Source organism: Sturnus vulgaris, chromosome 4 (genome assembly GCF_052056855.1).
Source record: "Sturnus vulgaris isolate bStuVul1 chromosome 4, bStuVul1.hap1, whole genome shotgun sequence".
Taxonomy (NCBI): domain Eukaryota; kingdom Metazoa; phylum Chordata; class Aves; order Passeriformes; family Sturnidae; genus Sturnus; species Sturnus vulgaris.
In genome coordinates, this window is record NC_142246.1 from 36830983 (window position 1) to 36851994 (window position 21012).

Sequence of the window (21012 nt, forward strand, 5' to 3'; positions counted from 1 at the left end):
TTTTGTACCTTTTATTATATTAATTAAAAAGTATTACTCATACAAAATAGAAGAAATAGGAGGACACTCAGCTGTAAAGCAGTGTATTAAAGTTTTGTTGGCCAGATTATCTTCTGCCTGCCACACATCTTTCTTTTTTCCAATTCTAAACAGTCAGCATACTAATAAATACAATCTCAACATACCATGAAGTTGAAGTTCTATTTTCTGTATATAGCATGCCCCTTTGTACATACTTGTCATTTAAGCATGTATTTTACATCGTGTATTTAGAGTAACCTGACAAAAAGAAGACAAAAGATCATAAAATCTATAGCAAAACTGCTGAAGCCACTCTTACCTGGGAAAGATTTTAAGGCACAGCAGGTTTATACACGTTGACAACTTTCAACATGAGCTGAAACAATTTAGATGCGAGTGCAACTCGGGAAACCTTGTGAAAACTTCAGCACAAAACAGCCAGAAAGCATAAAAAGTATTAGGTTGTGTAAGAGATGAGACTAAACACTAAACACATTGAAATTCCATTATAAAAATTAATGAAACTGAACATCTCTGAAAATTTTGTTCAGCTTGATTACCTGGTCTCTAAATGCTAAGAGCAGAAATAGAATTCCAAAGAACACCCATGAGTCTGGTTAGAGCATGGACAAGGTGCAAGCACTGCTGCCAATACAGGCTGCAGCCCATTGTGCTCTGCTGCCCATCCAGGGTGGTATGGGAGCTCTTGGTGCAGGGCAGGCTGGAAGCATCTGGTTTCCTGCTCCCTGCAGAGCTGCAGGCCCAGGTATATTGAATGCTCTGGTCACTGGTGAGAACAAGACTTGTTAGGACACCTCAGGACCAACTTAGCCCAAATCTATTATCCACATAACAGGGAAAAGGTGAGTGATCCAGGTGACCGATGAAGAGATTAGAAGAGATGTTCAATTGTATCTATTTCTCACAAACAAGAAGTGCTGGATGATGTAAAGGTCAAGGGCAGCCTTGGCATCAGTGATCAAAACACTGTGAAGTGTAAGATCTGAAGAATAGTGAGTGAGATTAACAAAAAATTTGGACTTCAAAAGAGCATCTTAGATTTGCAGAAAGCTAAGCAAGCATTGAAGAAGACTAACATTGATGAATGTGGAGCTCCTGACTTGACCTTAAGCACAAAAATGAAATATACAGGAGATGAAGGCAGGAATAGGCTACATGGGAGAAAAAAGAAGACTGATCACATCAAGAAAAAAGCCAAAGCCCATATCAATCTGAAACTACCAAAAGAGATAAAGAGTAATAAGCAAGATTTTTCCATGTTCCTCAATAGCAGAAGAAAAGATAAGACAAATGTGAACCTATTGCTCATTGGGGCTGGAAGTCTTACATGACAAGAGATCAAGCTGAGGTATCCTTTGTCTTCTTCTACTCAGTTTTTAGTGGTAAATCTTGTTCTCAGTCATGCTCCAAGCAGAATCTGAATGAGCAAAGTTGTACCCACAGTAGAAGAAAGAGTTATGGATTACTTAATCGTCCTGTACATATACAGGTTTCTGGAATTGAGGTTTATGGAGCTGGTTGTGTCACTGTGAGACTGCTCTCTATCATCATGGCAATCATCAGAGGTTCCTGATGGCTGAAAAAAAAGACAAATGTCATCCATCTTCAAAAAGGGCAAGAAGGATTCAGGAATATACACATTGGTCAGCCTTGCCTTATGCACCAGAAAGGTTAAGGAGAAATTTCACCTATAAGATATTTCTTAAAACAAGAGACAAGAAGGTGACTAGGAGAAATGAGAACTATATACTGAGGGAAAATCATGTCAGCCTAACTCCATTGCTATCTAAGATGAGATGGATGGCAGTGTGTCTAGGAAGAGGACAGTCAATGCCATGTATCTTGATTTTTATTAAGTCCTTTAATACAGCTTCCTATAGCCCATTTATCACTAATTCAGTGACATATGAGAAGGATAAATAAATAAGGTAGGTGAAAACATGAACTGCCAGACTCAAAAGTCATTGTAAGTGTTTCAAAGCTCAGATTGTACCCAGTATCTAGTTGGGTTTCTCAGGGATCAGTACAGAGACCAGTGCTGTTTACTGTCATCAGACAGGATGCTGGGATGTCAGGTTTGCAGAAAGCACCAAATCAGAAGAGTAGACAGTATGCTGAAGGATGGAAGGCTTGCAGCTCGAAAGAACTTAGGAAAGTCAGAGTCTCAGGGAAGAGATCCTTCCCCTCCATTTGTCACTTATAAGACAGCATCTGGAGTGGTTTGTCCAGTTCAGTGCTTCCCAGCACAAAATCAGTATTGACATATTAGAGTGTGTCTGGCTAAGGACCTCAGTCAGGGGAATATGGTATTCAAGAAAAGACTGAGAAAAAATCTTGAGATCAGAGAACAAAGTCTAACAAATGCTCTGGTGAGGACATATGATGAAAAAAACACAACTGATAAAAAACAGAAAACCAAATGGATTGAGATGAAATGAGGGGCAGTGAAAATGACAAAACTTGCCAAAATTACTCCAGTTAAAACCCTGAAATCAGGAAAGAAAGGTAAACAAAGAGACTGGAGAAGATATTGAAGAAATGAAATGCTAAAAAAAGGGAGAAAATTCCTAAACCAAGTGAAAACAATAAAAGTGAATGGGATCACAAGAAGTGCAGGGAAATAGATCAAAGCTTGCCCACTTAATCCTCATTGAAATCTTGAAACCAGAGAACAAAGTCTAACAAATGCTCTGGAAGGGAGATATGATCAAATAAAATGCAATTGAAAAAAATTGAGAAAATTTGGAAATGGAGTGACTGCAACCAAATGGACTGAGATCAAATGTGGTGCAGTGAAAAGAATTAAAACTTTACAAAATTGTTCCCACTGAAATCCAAAAATCAGGGGAGATATGTAAATAAAGAGAAAGAAGAGATTGATGAAATCAAATGTAAATAAAAAAGAGTAAATTCTGAAATTTTGGGCAGTTTTGGTCCTTTTCACTGCACCTCATTTCACAGCAGTCCATTTGGTTGCAGTCACTTCATTTCCAAATTTTCTCAAATTTTTTCAATTTCATTTTATTTGATCATATCTCCCTTCCAGAGTGTTGTGATATTTCCTCCTTCTGGAATCCTTCCAGAGGATTTGTGACACTTTCTTCTCTGTTTTCAAGGTTTTGTTTCCCTTCATGAAGAAAATTCTTCATTACATTAAAGGGAATGAAACCTTGCAATTTTAATGAGAATTAATTCTTCAAAGTCTGGTCCATATCCTTGCACTTTATGTCATCCAATGCCATTTGATTGTTTCCCTTTTGGCACAGAATTTTTTTTCTTTAAGCATTTCATTTCATCAAATTCTTTTCCTCTCTTTTTGTTTGACTTTGCTCCCTGGTTTTGAGATTTCAGAAAATTTAATTTTTGTAAGTCTAGGTCCTTTTCAGTGCACCTCATTTCATCACCATCCATTTTGTTCTAGTCACTGCATTTCCAAATTTTCTTTTCTTTCTTTTTTTAATTGCATTTGTTTTGATCATATCTCCCTTCCAGAGTGTTTATGACACTTTCTTCTCTGTTTTCAATATATAATTTCCTTTCATGAAAGAAAATTCTTCTTGGTACTGCCCCAACATTACTCTCATCATTACTTCTCATCAATCTTCTTGGCACCATCCTCGGCCAAATGGTGTTTTTACTTCACCTGGTGTTAGGATTACATTTATGGTTAAGGTCCAGAAATCCACAAATCCCAGAGCTCCAGGGACACTGCAACTGCAAAAGGCATGCCAAGGGGGATCATGGCACTGCCTCAACAATGCTCCCTCCTGGTGTTTCTACTTGGCACCAGCAATGGCCAGATGCCTTTTCTAATGCTCCGCCTAGGGTTAGGGTTCAAAAAAACAACAAAGCCTTGAGCTCCAGGGACACTGCAGTCACAAAAGGCATGCCAAGCAAAGCATTGCCTCAACACTGCACCCTCTACACTTTTCTCCCTGGCATTAGCCTCACAAAAATCCAGGTTTCACTTCTCTGCCTAGGATTAGGGTTATGCTTAGGGTTAGGGTTTGAGAAAACCACAAAGCCCTCAGCTCCAGGGAGTCTGCAACCATAGTATTAAGTGTCCCTAAAGTTACCAAAACCACACCCCATTATTTTCCCCCTTTTCTTTGGGGTTTAAGTCCTTCCTACTCCTCTTAGTAATTTTTCTTCATGATCCACTCCTCTCTAGAGATATGCCAAATCACACCAAGACCAGACTAAATATAGTTAAACACAACTCCCACTTCTGAAGATCTGCTAGTTTTGCAGCCACTTAGGCAAAAGTTTTTTTCTGAAAATCAGCAATTTGAAAAAGGATTTAGAATAAGATTACTGATCCTTGCCATAACAGCAACATATAATTAGTTTCCCTGCAAGTGCTGGTTGTTAAGAAATGAAAAAAAAAAAAAAAAACCAACTCTGTTCCAAAACCTGACTCCACTCAAGTCCAGCTGGAGATGTGATGATTGCAAGGTACTCTAGCTGAATATTTGTCTCATTCCAGACTTCTGAGATTCCTCTTTGCATAAATAGGAATATTGGCCAATAGTTAAGACTTCTATGAAAGTTTTTAATTATATGAAACACGAGACTACTTATACAGAATAATGTTAATTCTATTGCATAACCTCAGATATTGACAGACCACCAAAAAATGATACTGCTTGATTTGGGAAGATGCTGGAAGCCAAGAGTTAACTTCAAGTCCAATTATTCAAGGATATTGTCTCTATATAAATCAAAATGTATCTGCATGTTATAGTAATTTTTTTAATATGATAGATGAGAAAGGTAGGCTTTCCTTTTTAATGAATACAAAAAGTTGGTCAGTACTGTTTTCCATTTTCAAACCCTGATATAGCTATCAGTTTTCTATAAACTTGCTTAATATTACTTCCCCAACATAAACAGATTGGATGTTAGCCACAAAGGGCCTAGGAAAAGCCAAGATTTCAAATAAGGTATTGGTACCTTCCTAACAGAAAAGAAATCAAAAAATACCAGAGCAAGCATCCCACCATTGCTCAGACAGTTAAGAGAGAATTAAGAACTTGACCATGGCTGTGAACTTAATTCTTAAAAAATATGAGACAGATAGTCATCAATTGAAAAAGCAGGTCACCATATTTCTTAATTTATATGAAGAGATAACAGTATATTAAAGAAATCTTATGTAACATCTAACATGGGTTTCATTAGAAGGAATGTTTGAATGAAAGAAAAAAATCACTTAAAATGGCAAAGATAGGATAAACAGAAGTATATAAATGACAATTTGAATTTGAAGTGATATTCTAAACAAAATAAAATAATCAAAATATTTCAGCAGAGCAATAAGCCTTTTATTGTTACTGTTACATTTTTCTTGTAAAGAAGCACAACCATACAATACTCAAGACAGTTAAAGTAAATTGTGAATTTTCATCATTTTTCTGCTCTTTGAAGAAAATAACAGTGATTTCTTCTTCTGTAAGTTCTGATGATCCCAAATACTCCATTTCTGTTGAATTTTTATTATGGTCAAACTCTACACTAGTAAAACTTAATGTGCTCTAATCAAAGAGAGTTGCTTTTTATAAGGAAAACAAGAAAAGCACATGCAAGGAGACATCATGAGTCGTAATGATTAAACGTAATGATTAATGTTGCTGAGTGTGAAAGTAAATGAACATATTAGATAAACTCCATTGCAAAGTGCAGATTATATAAAAAGCAATGGTACATAAAGGTACATCACATCTGACTTATGTCATGTCTATGTGACATGTGAAAAAGCAATCTTCTCCACATCCAACTAATAAATCGAAGAAAAAGTTGTTTTCCATTTCAAATACCTGGGTCTCCTCTCGAGAATTTTCAATTCCCATTTGGCCATCTCTAAATCAGATAATTGTAAAACTTGACAATTTGGGTGATGGGGGAGAAGAAAGCAGCTATTCATAGTGATGGTGAGTGAGGACAAGTGACATCTTTCTTTTCTTATTGTAATCATTCAGTGCTGGCTGGCTTATTGCTCTGCTCTTGTTAACTCAATATTATTTACCTGGTTTATGTTTGGTATCTTTTTAATTTTTTTTATCAGTACACTCATCTTCAGTTTTATTTTCCAGTTTCTTGAACATGGTTTTATGCTGCTCTAAGAAGTTCTTTATTTACTCTCCTTCACATCTAGATCTGTTTGAATGGTTAATGCATTTGTTATGTAATTATTTTTGTGGTTTTGTTTTCTGTTTTCCTTACTGTGCTGAATGTTTTAGTTCTGGATAGTATTTGAGACAAAGTTTACAGAACAAGTAAAGTGCTTTGCACTGTAATTTTAATCTAGTTAAGTGTAAAATTACATCTATAGTAAAGCCAAAGGAGGGAAATGATGATACTGGATTTCAGAATAACAGAGTTTAGGGGAAAAAATTCAGCAGGTTGAGTGAAATTGAGTGTAATGGAATGGCAGAGGAAACAGCAGAGAGAAACTGAAATGTGTATAATGAGATTAAAGTGTGCCCAAAGGATGCGGAATGCATAACATACAGCAATAAAATCAGGAGTTTAAAAAGCCAATATGGCAAAATGAGGGAAAATAGGACAAAAACAATGACCCACACAGTAAGAAAAAGCAATACAAATGGAACCTCACTGAAATTAGGTATGAAAAGATTTGTGTTGTCATCTTGACCCACAGATTTTGATAATATTGAAAAGATCAAGTAGAGAGAAAGATTTGAATGAGCAGAAAGGAGAAGCTGTGACTACTAAACTAATTAAAAAACAATCCTGCAGTGTAAGACAGCTGTACTGAAAATAGATTAAGCAAAACTGTTTCAAGGGACTGATGTAAGAAATTGGGAGGGCCTTTATTTTTCCTGCATACACATTCCTATTGCCCATTAAACAACAGGAGCTGAGAAATTACAGACAGGGCAACAGCAATCAATGAAAGAGGCCTTAGGCTTGAACTGGAAGTGGAAAAAAAAACCCTTAATCTGTGAACAACAGCAATTTCTGGCATTTATAAAAGTACATTTTTTCAAAATTCTGATTTGGAGTGAGATAAATAAGCACAAATTTTGAGTGTATTTTTATAAGAGAGAGAATCCCAATTAGGATATTTTTTTTAACTTGCAGTTTTAAAGAAGTGGCAATGTTCAGATATATAATTTGTTCTTTGAACACTTAGGCTTGTTTTGATTTTAAGTTTTTCAACATCAAACATCACTTTTTCCATATTAATCCACTGTACTGTGAAGACAGTTTTGCTTTTTATCTGCACCACCCAATGGGCTGATCCTCTTATAGGTGTCATGCAGAAGGTTGCTGAGGAAGTAATTTTCTCCTCTTAAGGGAGCTACAGTATTTAGAAAGACCAGAAAATATCATGGCAAGTCTTGATCTACAAACTCTTACAGAGACTGACAGTTCAAATAAGTTTTGAAACTACATTTTACTAGACCTTAAAATTTTGTTATTTCTAAGGAATTTTTATTTTTTTTAAAGCTAGCAGAAATCAGCACAATTCATTTATTTTGCTATAGAAAGTAAAATATTATTCTGAGGAAAAAGGTCAGGTTTTCAATTTTATTGAGGAGTATTTTCTGTTATAAACCAGTTCTGAAAGAAGAACTTCACAAATACTATCACAATTAAAAAGCACTCAACAAAATCCCCCTTACCTCCCCCAAAAAAGTGGCTTCCATCCAAGAAATGCAAAAAACAATATGTCTATTATACTATGTATCATTACCTTCCTCTCCACTTCTTTCTCTGACTTTCTCAGTTTGAATCTGGTTCAAGTTCTTACACTACAGATATTGTCACAATTTAAAGGCTACCACTTAATCCTGTAGCCTTTCGAAGTAAGGATGGTGGCTTTCTGGAAAGGTAGTTCAGAAAATCTAAGTTGTGATCCATCAGTTATTCATCTTTTGAGAACCTTATTATTTATGAGTCTAGAGGGAGCCTAAGGAGATAAACTGAATAAGTCAAATTCATGAAATTGAATAGGTTAACAATGTTTTGTTTTCCTTGTGCAGTCACCTCAGATAACTTACCAGTAAATTTCCAGGAACAAATATTTTATGCTAGAAGGTATGCATCAAGTCATTAATATAGCTGTAAGTTACATATAACACATTGAGACAAGATTTAGTAATTTTTTTTCAAATAATGAAACAAGATCTTTTCAGACATAATAATAATAATCAAGTACTGAAGCAAGTGATTGGTAGTAAGAGAAGCTTGGGTTTAGTAGGATCCTGATTCATACAATTTTTCCTGACTGACTGCTGACATAATGAGACTACTGAGCTACCTGACCCAAGAGGAAAACTAAGAAGAAAAAAGAAAAACAAAAAAACACACACCATGAAATTAGAGCGCAAGGAAAAAAAAGAAGAAATAGTTTGAGGAACTTACAGTTCAAGTGCCATTTAGATGTAATATCTATTTCTGGAGATAATTTATCACTGTTGCTACCATCAAGAAACTTTACAAGTTTATCTGTACCTCTCCATTCATGAGATGACACTTTTGAGATTCTTGTAAAGGAACTCAGATAATTGCATAGTCTCTGCCACTGTTTCCTGGCACTGTAACACCATTGTCTAGAAAAGGAACTGATCCTAAGCTACCTAGAACTATCATCCAGAATACTTCAGAGGTAATTTAACAAAATTAACCTGAAAAATTTCCCCATGGGAGGAAAATAGGGGTTTCTTGTAATTTAAAACAAATTAGAAATATGATTTTAACAATATTGATTTGGGAAGGTGACAAACAGAAAACAAGCTAAACTAAATTTTTAAAGCTTAGGTTGAAACCAGGTTTTATTTTTTTTTAGGCATACTACTAATTCTCAAGTTTATGCCTGTTACTTATCATTACTTAAATGAGCGCCTGGTTGAAGATTGAATTTCAAAGTTAGCTGGTCATTAAATAAACTGGCTGTTACCCAAGTTGCTCTCCAACCTCCTCATTTCTCAGCAAACCCTCTCTAGACATTTAAACATAGATTTTTTAATGAAGCAGAATAACCGAAAGGGAATTTTAAGGATATGACCATATACTTTGTTTTCCTCCTTCTATGCTATCAATTAGGTCATGAGAGCAGCAAGCGGATCCTTTTTGTTTTGATCATCTGGGATTTTGTATCATAAAGGAGCATAGAGAAACATTCCGAGCTGAAAACTGTCCATTTTGAAAGAGGAACAAGAATCCAGGTGATAAATGTATCTTTTACCAGTTGCACACTGCTAGTCTTCAGAGTATTATTTGCCACAGCAAAAGGCAGAATGACACAAAGATGCAAAAGTTGATCTCTTAGATAAGATACCCTGACTAACCCAATTATTTAATACTAACTCTATATACGACATGTTGTGGTAGTGAACAAAATCGATTGGGGTAAATCAAATACAATGATTAGCAATGACAAAAATAAGCAGTCACTATAAACGTTGCCTCTAATATGTAAGTAAGCTGGTGTATATATAGACTTCAGTGATCATAGGCATGAATATTTCTCGTTTGGTTGCACCACAGTCTAAAGAACTCCTGGTGACTGCTGCAGACTTAAACCCTCTTCGGTGCCAAATATTTCTGTGAAGGTCAGTATTCTTAAAGCACATACAAAAATGACAGTAGTTTTGAAGATTTATCTGGAAGTTCTTTAGAAAGAGGAATAAAACAAACATAAAAATACCCTGAGAAGTTTTCTATGAATGTTTGAATTCTATTCTTTTATTAGCACAGGACGAGATTATTCAAGGTCAAACATGTCTCAGCTCCATGACTTACTCGAGACCTGGGAGCAGTCAGAGCTGCCTGATAATTTACTCTGATGGAGATCCTAGACATACTAAAGGCAATGGGAGAAATATGTCAAGGCACAGACTTTATTAGTCTGTCACATTATTGCCTTTACTCCTGAGTTTTTCATTAGTTCAGTGATACTCTGATATAAAACTAAACATGCTCAAAATTCATTCTCACTATTATTGTGTAAACTTAAAAGTCATGATTTTCACTGTGACCCTTTCTTACCAAAAATGAGACATGGTGTTCTGCTCTCATGATCTAAAAACTTTTTGAAAACAAGAATTATACAACAAAAAAGAAAACCAAAAAACCCCAACAAAACCACCCCCCAAAAAACAAAATAAAACAAAATACCAACAAAACAAAAAAAAAAACCCAAGTAAACAAAAATACCAACAAAAATGCACTCAAAAACCAACAAAAAGAATCCCCCAAAATAAAAACAACAAAGCCCCATACACAAAAAAAACCCCAAATATTTCTTCTTAACAAAGAAAATAATGAAGAGAGAAAATCAAGTTGATGCCACAGAGACAAAAAAACTTTTAGAATTTTTAGCACTGTCAAATCACATATGTTCGTTTCCATTTCACTCAGTTGTGCTTCTATCTGAGTTGACAGAGCTTCACTTTTACATCTGCCAGAGGTATTGCTATTGTAAGTTTATCTAGAATGTACTATGCCGTGTCCTAGTTGCCTGTCTTACACTTTGAATTCATGTTGCCTTAAGCAGAACACAAACCTGATCTCAGAATGGCAAAGAATAAAATATCTAAAGCAAACACAACAAAAAAAATGTTTTACTTTGATCCTCAGCCGCCAGTATTGCAACCTGAACTTTTGGCTCTGTGTTCTCCTGCTGAGAGACCAAACCACACAGATGTCCATAAGTTCTGCACAGGAATCTGGAAGCACTGAGAGATACAAAAAAAAACAACTTTGAAACAGGAAATTTTGTTGCTTCCATTTAATCCACAAACAAGAGATTCATTACCCAAAATTTATGTTGATTTATGTTTCACTAAAGTCTGATTGCACCAGAATGGGAACTGATATACCTAGTACACATAGAAATACTCTGGGTCTTTGCATATAGAGACTTGATTTTAGGTGTCTCACTTCCAAACATCCCGTGAAGAAATGGCCAATAGATTTGTTAGCTAAATCAATTAATACAAATAACTACGTTCATAAGCTGAGTACAGAATAATAATCTGTAAATTCAAGAGGAAAGTGTCAGGGTTTGGTCTTGCAGTTCATACCAGAACTTTTAAGATTGGTGAGGTAGTTCAACAGTAGCTGGGACAAGATTTCTGCTCTTACTGAAGGCAAGCTGAGGAGGACATGAACAGCAGCATGCATAGCTTTTACAAAAATAAAAGTTAAAAAGGCAAGGAATGTACATGTAGCATGCAGACCTTGCCTAATATTACAATAAAGAGCATAGCTACAGAAATGTTGAATGACATGAAAAGTTGAATTCCTGATGGAGAATTGGGGAAACATGAAAAGAACCATGGAATGTGTTAAACTAGTACAGGTGTGCTTTTATTTCTGAGGGAAAAGATGTGCTGTTCTGTTAAGACTAGTTGCTCAAAAGTCCAGAAGTGATTAAATTTATATATTTTTCAGCAGAATGACAGACAAAGCATTTGCTCTAAACTTGTTCATGGGAATATACTTTGGAAAGAGGAACTTAACCTACTTGTACACACAGAGGTGGATAACTAATTCAGAGCCTTTTCACAGGAGAGATTCAAAAGTCCATGTGGACACTATAAAGTGGCTGCTTAGCCTGAATAGACTAAGATAGGTCTTCGTAACAATACAGAAAGTTTTCCACAATATCTCTAATAAACATAACAACAGAAACCAGTCTACAAACTCACTTACTCATTACCTATGTCCATCAGAGTTCACATCAAAAAGAAAAAAAATGCTACACCCAGACTCAATGTTGAAATTGCACAGTTTTCTATCTGTATGTTGGAGAACAGTTTTTGCCATTAAAGACACAGCAAGGACCATGTCTACGAGAATAATAATTCTGGGTTATGTCTCCATGGACTATTTACTATTTTATTTACTATTTCTCTTTGTTTTCTTCTTTTTGTGTGTGTGTGTGCATGTGTGTGTGTGTGTGTCTATATGTGCTGCGTTTGTGAAAAGACACTAAAGCAGACAACAATAATGTACGTTGGGGTTGGTGTGATTTTTCTACTGGTCAGTAAGCAGCTGCATCCAGGAAGAAGGTTTTGAAAGAATCCCTGAAATTATTCATTTTTATGATTTATTGGGAGAGTTAAATTGTCTTGTTACTAGGAACTAAACAACTAGTGAATTTACTAGGCATACAGCCATTTAGTTTACATAATTTTGTTTAGTTTTAAAAGGCTGTCTTGTACTAAACCTGAGCTGGGTTTACATTCCATCAGACTTACTGCAGAATACAAAGATGACTTCCTGACTAGAAGACAAAGAGGAAGGAGAGGTGTGATATTTTCATTTGTCTGGACCCATGCAATCATGTCCAGTTATAAATCTGTTGTCAGTTCCACTGATCAATAATGGTTAGCAATAAGCACCACCAGTCTCCAGCTTGACACTGATAAATGGCATAACCGAGAATGGGATAAATCTCCTGATAACAGCATTTAGATTCAAAGAAGTCATCCATCTTCTTCTTTCTTTCTCCTGTCCTTCATCTCAAGAACTTATTGCTCTAAATGAGTAGTACTCTCTTTTTTCCCTGTCTCAAGATATGCTTAGCCCTAATTTTGCTTCAGTGCTGTTTTATGCATATTCATCTTCCTATGAAACCAACTAATTAATCCATTCTTCCATAGCAATTTCTAAAATTAAGAGCAAGAGCTTTAAGTGTATAAGCATTTCTGTTTTACTGCAAAGAATTTCAGAAAAGAGAAACAAAGAATCATTCTTCACGCAGCACAGATACCTTTCCATGAATAAAAAGCCTAGCAATCTTTAAGGTTAGCTGTTGAAAAATTTATTTTATTTGTTTCTGGGAGAAGAGTCTTAGATTTCTACACATGTACATATATGTGATTGTGCATTTATTTTATGTATTTATTTAATTTCAAGTAGCTTTAATTTTAGGTTCCCAAGTCGACATGAACAACATGGTTCACTACTGGTAGCATTAACTTATATCAGTGTGACTAAGACAACTGAGTTTGACTTGCACATTTATGCAGCACAGATGAAATCTATTCATTCAACACATTGTAGAATCATTTTGTTGAATTTCTTTTCATTTTAAAGCTATTATAGTTATTAGTGCACATCTCACTGGATTTTACAAAGACGTTTCACAGAAAGAATTGTGGCACCTTGACAGTGGAAAATATTAATTCTGCCCAATTTCACCTAGAATAACACTTAAATTCTTCTTTATTTGTACAAATACTTTTAAGCCAGAAGTTTAAAAATGCAGACTTTTAATGAGATTTGCAGAATTTGATGATGATATCCAGTTTTATTTGAATGCAGATATATTTTTCTGTTCAAATGCAATTTTGTGGAAAGAAATGCCTTCTGCAGATTAAAGATTGAAGTAAGGTGTCTATAAAACAGAAGACCCCATTCCTATCTGAGAAAAAAAGATTAACTGAAAACATTATTTTGCTCTCAGTATAATTTGGGTTTTCTTATTTGATCTCAATAGAATTCTTTTTTAAAAGCCTAGAATAATTTTTAGATTTTTTTTACTGGTGTTAGTTCAAAACAGAAAGCAGTAGACCACGTTGATGTACAATCACAGAATTTTCAAGTACAATAGGTTGGAAAACTCTGTTCTCCAGAGGAGAGGTGCCAGCTGACAAGGAAGGCAAAACACAAACACATGGGATTACTGAGAGACAAAGTAATACCACAAATGTTTTAAGAGAAGGGTACCTGTATCCTTTCATTGCTCACTTCTTAATAAGTGAATCATGTAAGAACAGATCTATTTCATGCCATTTCATAGACATCGCAATACTACTTTTCAATTTATCTCACATTTGTTGAACACACAGGAAACCTTCTCAATGACATCCTCTGAAACTTCCGTTGATTATTGCTGTACTCAAAAATTCTTCTAAAGTAGAATTAGTGCAGTTCCGAATGGACCTTGTAAGAAAGGAAAAAATTTATTATAGAGGACAAGTCAAATCACAATAGCCGGTTATTACAGGTAACGACTGCTTAAGGAAAGGGCACTTTCAACTGAAGCCTTCTATCAGATTTAAAATGCATAATCATGCCCTAGATAAGCTTACCTAATTTTAACAGAGCAGTACACATCTCGGTTCTCTTAACATACCAAGAAGCCCTTAAATTCTGTGGCCATATACCACTCACACACAGATCATTTTGTGGCCAGCCTGCATCTTATATCTCCTAATTATCTATTCAACCAATGAAACAGCTGTCAAATGCAGAGTAGACTAGATACGTAACTGGAGAGAACCAAAGCAAAAATAAGATTATCAGGGCAGAGGTTATACCTTTAAGGTCTTGTACAAAATATAATGACAGGAAACATTCAGCTAGAGATATTAAGTGTTCAGATAAGTCTTGCTGTCAATAGTCATGATGGCAATGAAAAGTACAAAGATGACACTGAACCAGTGCAAAAAAATATATGCATGTTTGTTGCTTTTTCTTATTATTATTTATTTTTAAAATTTTTGGCCTCTTCCCCACCTTTTTATATGAGAAACTTGAAGTACTAAATATCAAAGCTATAACCATCCTTCAATACAGTCTGGAAAAGTGAATTAATTTGTTAGCAGTATATTTCTCAGTAATCATTGTACTGCCATGAAATCATGCTTTCTAAATCCATTTTTAAAACCATGTTACACTTCACCTTCCTTTAGTCTTTTAGGCAGCGTTCTGGTGCAATAGCAATTATTTCTCTAGTTTTCTCATCTTTATTTTCTAAGTCTCAGGAGGGTATTATGCATTTCCTCTGGACAGTCAGACAGGGAATAACACAGCAAAAAGCAACATTTCTATGTGCATTTTTCTTACTATTACACTCAATATGAGCACACTGATATATGGTCAAATTTAACTTGCTGTTTAATATTTTAGAAGTCAGATGATTAAAACCATAAGAAGGTATATTACTTACTATTATGAAAATAGATACATCAGCAGTACCTTGATTACTATACAAAGTTGAAGGAAAACACTATGGGACCCTATTTTTAGTTTTAAAATATTCTTATTTTGTATTCTTTGTATTTATGTAATTAGTCGTAGTAATTAGTAGGAAATGCATCACTTTGGTAAAGGGATGTAAAACCATGCTTGTGGACAGTGAGACTGTCATCCACTGGGCCAGGCTGGGACTGAAGAGCCTGGAAGGCTCACCAGGGTGCCAGTTTCCCCAGAGCACAGCATGTTGTGGCTGCTGCTGGTTCTGTCCTGCAATACTGACAACACCTACCTGGCAGATCTGTCTTTCCAAGGGCACCAGAGCTGAAAACAGCCCTGGGAGAGATGTGGGCAGAAGCTCTTATCCAAACATTGACCAAAACCTCTCCAGAGCATCCCTCTTCCAGTCCAGGAGATGCTTGGTGTAACAAGGGAAAAGGCCAATTAGTCTTATGGATGAGATTCTGCGGGTTCCCATCAGGGTTCTTTGAGCTCCTCATCCCCTAGCCACCTCTCCAGAGACTGGGGATCTCCTGTCAGTTCCCAGACATATTCTTTAGTCTAAACCAAGGTTTCTCACCTTAGAATGTCTTTGCAGGGCAGGTTTCCCTCCCACTGGCATGGGCTGAATTCCAGTCAAACTCCTCTGGGAAATCTGGAGTTTATCCAACCTGTTTATTTGGATCACATGCTTTGCAGTCCATGGGTGATGTTCCCTTCGTTAGTGGAAGCTGAGGACATGAGATGATCTTGTTTGGAAACTGACCTCTCTGTCTCCATGCAAATCTTTGACCTTTGCCTTCTCCCACCTGATATTGCCACTGTCATGTTATACTGTCCTACAGTCTCCAGTGTCTCTCTCACAGCTCACACAGGAAACCACCAACACTTAGATCTCTAGTTTCTACACCACCACATCAAAGTGCAATTGCACAGCTGATGAGGAAGCTGAAATTAAGGTCAAGATGTCCAGCTTTTTGAGGTGGAGTCCTTCCAAAAGTTCCCAAAAGAGGACTATTGGAAATTCTCCTCGTGAGCAAAGACTGAGGTCAGGCATACTTCAACAGGCAGAAAAGAGATCCCAGTGGGATTTTGGCTGTATGGGTCTTCTTAAGATATAGATAAACAGAGTCAGAAAGCACTGAACAACCCACAAAGGCAGGATTTAAATATAAGTGTTTAGAACATCTTTCTTATGTTTGATAAAATGCACTGATTATAAACTAGTGTATCCACCAGTATTAAATCCCTGCAGAGTCATGTTGAATGGTGACTGTTTTGGCAGTAAGAACTAAGCACTACAGCTCTCCATTATTAGTTTGAAATTGAAATCTATGCTTTAAATTAATCTTAAATAAATCTTTGACTTGTCACTCTTTGACTTTCAGGATTTGGAAATTAAAATACCTTTTCAGTTTTCTAATTAAAGCACATATAAAAATAAAGGCACTCCAGACTCTGCACTCCACAGGTGTCAGGCTATTTCATGAAGCAAATATGAATATTAATTCCAAATCTAAGAATAGTATATTCCTAACACAAACATCCAATCTAAATTAGGCAGCCTCCACATACTACATCCCATTAGTTGACTCCTTAACATATCACTTTTCTACAGAATAAGATTAAAAATCATGCAAAGGTTCAGCACTATGGTTGAAATGCAAAAACACACATATACAAAACTGCAGACTTTCTAAAAATAATATTACAGTTTAAGATCAAGTTGACTTTAAGAATTTCATTCCTAGGGTCAAATAATAAAAATAAGTAAAAAACCAAACAAAAACACACTTCATACCATTACTCCATTCAACAAAAAGAAACCACAAACCCAAAATATTTGTCTATGCAAAACTTCTAGCAATAGCATTTAAGTACTTGACTGAAATCACTATAAGTTTACTTCATAACCTCTCTAGGTTCTACTTTGTTCCTGTTGGGCCACTGCTTTTCTAAAACTGTATAACTTTGTATATGCACCAGTTTTTTTCTGAACCTTTTTTTTCTCATGTACCAAATAGTACTCACCCTATTTCTCTTTTGCCAGTCCCTTGATTCACTATGACTGTATTGTCTTCTCTTTTCCTCTTACTATAACCTAAAGCCTGAGCTCAACAGATATCTTCAAATTAATGCTAGCTTTTCCCTTAATCTCTCATTTCTTCTTTAATTTTTTAAATGAAATGTTACAGAAGCATTTTAATGGAGTTCAAGAGCTCAGGCTAATGAGCAGTTATGAACAATTCATAACTACTCTTCCTGAAGACAAACCATAAAAGAAGGTTCTCATCAGATTTTCAGTTTTGTGAGTGCCTGAGGATAGCAAAGGACAGTGGGGACAGCTATAAAGGGAATTAAATGTATTCCCTATTATTATAATGTTTCTACCTGCTAATTAAATTCACCCAGAGTAAAGATCTTCCAAAACCATTACATCTTAAACTCTTCCACACATTGTGTCACCATGATGCACCTTGGAACCACAAATTCCTTCCTGTCTGTACCAACACCCCCTTGTATATTCATATACTTACTGTGGATTTTATTGTCTATTTGGAAAAAATCTAGTCTTAAATAGCTGATAACAAACTTTAGAAAAAGATTAAAGCAAAAAGGATCCAGGTATCTATACAGCCTACCTACAATACAAAGCAGTGATCCTTTGAAGTTTCTTAAAGCAGAGTTGGTTCGTACACTAAGTTCACTTTTAAAAGTAAAAATCTATTAAAACAAAATTAATTTTAAAAGATCCCATTTTCTACTCTCTGCATTGCTTTGCTTTTATATATCCAATATTTCTGACATTTAAAACCTAACAATTTTGAGTGCATTAAAAAGTTTTTTCATTATGCAATGTCAGCTGACTTACACAACAATGCAACAAGAGGGAGGGATTTGTAAGAAACAAAAAAATTTTTTAAATGCCGAGTAAAAGTTTTCCTTTAAGTACTTGGTATTGGTATACCTGTGCCAGATTATGGTCCAAGTAGATGCAATTCCCAGCTCCTGTTGCCTGCAAAAAGAATTATAGGGTGGTATCTTTCCTCGATTAATATGGGAAATAACTCCTTTAAACGGAGCAGAATTTAGCCTTGAATAAAAGGGCCGTACTGTCCTCTTAATTAGACATTTCTTGAAAGCAGTAAGTATAGATAACATTCAATCAGGCTTATGTCTCAAAAAAATTATTGAAACTGTAATTATGCTACAGAAAAAAAGCATTTTTATTAAATACAAATTGGCCGAATATTATCCATAATGAGTCTTCCATCTCCATTAAATTCATGCTATCACAAACACAGGTGTGAGTACTTTCCCATCCATATTCCCTTTCATTACCAATATTACATTTTTCATTTTACAAAACAGCAAGTAAAAGGACGTATGGGGGGATGGGGTAATCAGTCACCATCTTTTCATTCAATTGTAGTGATGAGAAGAGAAAGACTATTTATCTTAATTAACGTTCATCTGAATTAAACTCCTGCCTTGTGAAAGTAAAAAAAGTTCTCCAACCGGAAGGAAAATTTCGCTGTTTTGTTAAAGTATACAAGCAAGTGATAGAAGACAATTATATATTTTATTAGCCATATGCTTCTTGACATGTTATTCTTAAACTCAGCTAAGACTGATAAGAAAAAAAAAGATGCCAAAAATCGACAACTTTAGAACACTAGGCTTAAGAAACTCAGTATTAAAATACCTTGTTAAATGAGTATCATTAATTTTTTATAGTAAAAGAACAAGAAAAGTTCTTCAGCACTATGTTTTTTTCTGTAATGGGGAGGAAGCTACTAGCAACAAGCTCAGGATATTACATACAATCTGTAGGACTTTTTATGTTCATTTTTGGCTTAAGCTCAAGCTGCTGCTTCTTACTATTGCCTCAGACATGTATCTTCGTCATGTGCATCCAAGCTGTTCTAGTCTCAATACTTCTGTAGCCTTTTAATATCTAGGAATATTCATATTATCTTCTAGCCATTACGCTCTGTTAATTGACCATTTTATTCAGGCTTATGCTTTTAGTACAGTAATTTAGAGTTGAACCTCAGAGAGAGCATTCTGAAATACAATTATATGTTATTGACTTTGGGATTTTTTTGCCTTCTGTTACAATAGCAACCATGCAGATAGATCAAAATGAAGTTAGGTATTCATGCCAATGTGTGAAATTTTATGCAGAAGTGCCAGGTATGACCAAAATTACCTTTTGATGTTTGTTCACTTCTTACTCCTTTACCACCCACTGTAAGAACTTGTTGCATTGTGCATTCTAGCTTCCCATATTATAGTAAGTGTTATAGTTTTGACTTGTCAATTTAAATATAGTTATTTTCTGTTGTGAGACAGAACTAGGAACAAAAGCAAAGCAGGCCTACAACTTAAAACTTAAAAAAAGAAATATATTAAATACACAAAGAAAAAAAGAAAACAGTAAATTCAGAATGAGATCTTCAGACCACCCTCTCCTCCTTCTTCCTATTCCTTCTTAACAACAACATACAAAGACACTTCAGTCAGCTCTCCACTTAAAGAATCTTATTCAGTTCACTTCAGAGAAAGAAGTTTCCTTTTGTTTGGCTGTAGGGATTCCTTTCCCAAGAAGGGAAGGAAACAGTTTTCCTTTGAATTCACTTTCACGAATAGCAGCCACCAGGGAATCTGCAATTGTGGCACTCCTCCCAGCTTCACAGCCTTCCCAGAGCTGGGCTTGTGGGCCATGTCAAACTCATGGGGTATTGCTTTTAAGAATGAACTGTTCCAAAGCAAAAGTTCTCTTCATCTTTTTTCTCTCTGTTCATGCTTCATCCTCAGAAAACCGAGATCCCCTTCTTTCCTTGGGACAAAGATTTTCAACACAGGTGTTTTTGGTCAAATGATCTATTACATGGAACACTCGAACTCCCTGTGGTTTTTTTTCATGGTTTATAGGAATTTTCAGTTCATCCTTACAGCTTGCAAAAGGATTTTCAGCCATCTTCACAGCATCTCCTCATTCTCCTTCCATCTAAAAAACTCAGCTCTTGCTTCACTTTTTTTCCCCCTCATTCCAAGGAGGGTCGGAGGTCTGTAAGTCTTATCCGAGCACTAAAGAGTTAAAGTTTCACACAGAAGCTGCAGGGGCTGGGTCAGGCCCAGGTGAGGCCCAGGCCGTGCTGGGTGAGGGGCGGCTGAGATCTCCATCAGCCTTTCTGGGGCTGGGCTGCAGCACCCACTGCCCATGGCCACCCCTGCTCCCACACAGGCCCGGCTGCCTCCCCCAGGCCGTGCGGGGCTGGGCGGGCTCGGCCCCTCCGAAGCTGCTCCGAGGCAGCAACAGGAGCTGGGCCATCCCCCCAGAGCCACGGGCCCGTGGGGGAGGAAGCCGGGCTAAGGTCTCATCAATGAGCCTTTCCTGCCCCCGGCCATCAGGGCCCTTGGTTTGCAAACAGGGCCCGAGCGGCCTCCCCTGGGAGGGAACCTGGGCCAGTGTTACCTGTTCAGCCACCGGAAATAAAAGAGAGCTTTTTCCCTCATTATCTCCTTCAAAATATGTTTTCATGGAGCAAATTAATTTTTCCAATTGGTTTCTCAGGCTGTCAATAACCAAACCAGCCTCCAATTGGTCCCTTCAACTCACAGAGGAAGTTCTCATATAGAAAAACCTCTCTGAGTCTATCCTCCCCCAGGTGTAACCAGCGCATTAAGACTGATAGTGAAATTAATATTGTAAATGAAATACTATGTTCCTTTAGTAACCTTAAGAAATTCTGAAGTAACATGGTAACTACTGTGAAGCAGCATCTGAGCTTTTTGGCAATCGCTGAATGGCAAAGTGCCATACTTTACGAATCATAGTGTGTATTACACTAAAGCAGATCAGTTTCTTTACTATAGTCTGAAAAACAAGAACCAAGAGGTTCAATTTCACTGTTGCTCAGCTTTATCTCACAACAGAGATAATAAGCAATAAGTTTAAACATAACCTTTAAGTATGATGCCTTAAAAGAATAAATATTTTCCATT

General features: G+C 36.2%; 1 long non-coding RNA gene across 4 annotated transcripts in view; it reads right to left on the bottom strand.

Moving 5' to 3' along the window:
* Positions 1–21012, bottom strand: part of LOC106854553 (uncharacterized) — a 371490-nt gene that overhangs the window by 61917 nt on the left and 288561 nt on the right. The window lies entirely within an intron of this gene.